We start from the raw sequence: 1993 nt of genomic DNA on the forward strand, positions 1-1993 counted from the left end.
AAATAGAAGAGATAAAAGTATTCCCAAATAAACAAAAATTGAGAGAATTCATGACCACCAAACCAGCCCTACAAGAAATCCTAAGAGGGACACTATGAGGGAAATGTTGCAAAGAATACAAGGTGCCAGAGACACCAATATAAACATGAATTCTAGGGAGAACACAATGACTCTAAACCCACATTTTTCAATAAAACACTGAATGTAAATGGACTGAATGCTCCAACCAAACGACACAGGGTAGCAGAATGGATAAAAAACAAAATCCATCTATTTGCTGTCTACAAGAGACTCATTTTCGACCTGAAGATACCTTCAGGTTGAAAGTAAAGGGATGGAGAAATATCTATCCATGCGACTGGAAGTCAAACGAAAGCCAGAGTAGCCATACTTATACCAGACAAACTGGACTTTAACGTAAAGGCAGTAACAAGATATGAAGAAGGACACTATATAATAATTACAGGATCTCTCCATCAGGAAGAGCAATTATAAATATCTATGTGCCAAATTTGGGAGTGCCCAAATACATAAAACAATTAATCACAGACAGAAATAATCTTATTGATAAGAATGGGCTAATTGCAGGGGACTTTAATACTCCACTGAAAGCAATGGATAGATCAACCAGACAGAAAATCACTAAAGAAGCAATGGACCTCAATGACACATTGGAACAGATGGAACTGATAGATATATTTATAACTCTGCATCCTGCGTTAGGAAATTCACCTTCTTTTCGAGTGCACATGGCACATTGTCCAAGATAGATCACATACTGGGGCAAAAAGCAGCCCTCCATAAGTATAAATGAATAGAGATCATACCATGCACACTTTCAGATCACAATGCTATGAAACTTGAAATTAACCACAGGAAAAAGTCTGGAAAACCTCCAAAAATGTGGAGGTTAAAAACCACCCTTCTATAGAATAATTGGGCTAATCAGGCATTTAGGGAAGAAATAAAAAAATATATGGAAACCAATGAAAATGAAAATACAACTATCCAGTCCCTAGAGGAAAGTCCTAAGAGGAAAGTATATTGCAATCCAGGCCAATCTCAACAAACTAGAAAAAGCACAAATTCAAAATCTAACAGAGCACCTACTGGAACTAGAAGGGAAGCAGCAAGAGCATGCCAAACCCAGCAGAAGAAAAGAAATCATTAAGACCAGAGCAGAAATAAACAATATAGAATCCAAAAAAACAGTCGAGCAAATCAATGAAACCGAGAGTCGGTTCTTTGAAAAAATACACAAAATTGATAAACCTCTAGCCAGGCTCCTCAGAAAGAAAAGGGAGCACCCAGATAGACAAAATCATGAATGAAAATGGATCTATCAAAACTAATCCCTTAGAAATACAAGCAATCATCAGAGATAACTATGAAAAATTATATGCCAACAAACTGGACAACCTAGAAGAAATGGACAAATTCCTAAATGAACATGCACTGCCAAAATTCAAATGGGAAGAGATAGAAAGCATGAATAGACCGATAACCAGAGAAGAAATCAAATCCGTTATCAAAAATCTCCCAACGAATAAGAGCCCAGGGACAGAGCCCAGGGACAGATGGCTTCCCAGGAGAATTCTACCAGACATTTAAAGCAGAGCTCATACCCATTCTTCTCAAACTATTCCAAAAAATAGAAATAGAAGGAAAACTTCCAAACTCATTCTACGAAGCCAGCATCACCTTGATACCCAAACCAGACAGAAACCCAGCCAAAAAAGAGAACTACAGACCAATATCCTTAATGAATACAGATGCAAAAATACTCAACAAGATACTAGCAAATCGAATTCAACAGCATATAAAAAGAATTATCCACCATGATCAAGTGGGATTCATTCCTGGGTTACAGGACTGGTTCAATATTCGCAAATCCATCAATGCGATCCATCACATTAACAAAAGAAAAGATAAAAACCATATGATCCTGTCGATAGATGCAGAAAAAGCATTTGACAGAGTACAGCACCCTTTC

At 37.2% G+C, this 1993-nt stretch overlaps 1 protein-coding gene across 8 annotated transcripts in view; it reads right to left on the bottom strand.

Moving 5' to 3' along the window:
* Window positions 1-1993, bottom strand: part of GULP1 (GULP PTB domain containing engulfment adaptor 1) — a 264099-nt gene that overhangs the window by 211326 nt on the left and 50780 nt on the right. The window lies entirely within an intron of this gene.

This window comes from Suricata suricatta, chromosome 3, assembly GCF_006229205.1.
Source record: "Suricata suricatta isolate VVHF042 chromosome 3, meerkat_22Aug2017_6uvM2_HiC, whole genome shotgun sequence".
Taxonomy (NCBI): domain Eukaryota; kingdom Metazoa; phylum Chordata; class Mammalia; order Carnivora; family Herpestidae; genus Suricata; species Suricata suricatta.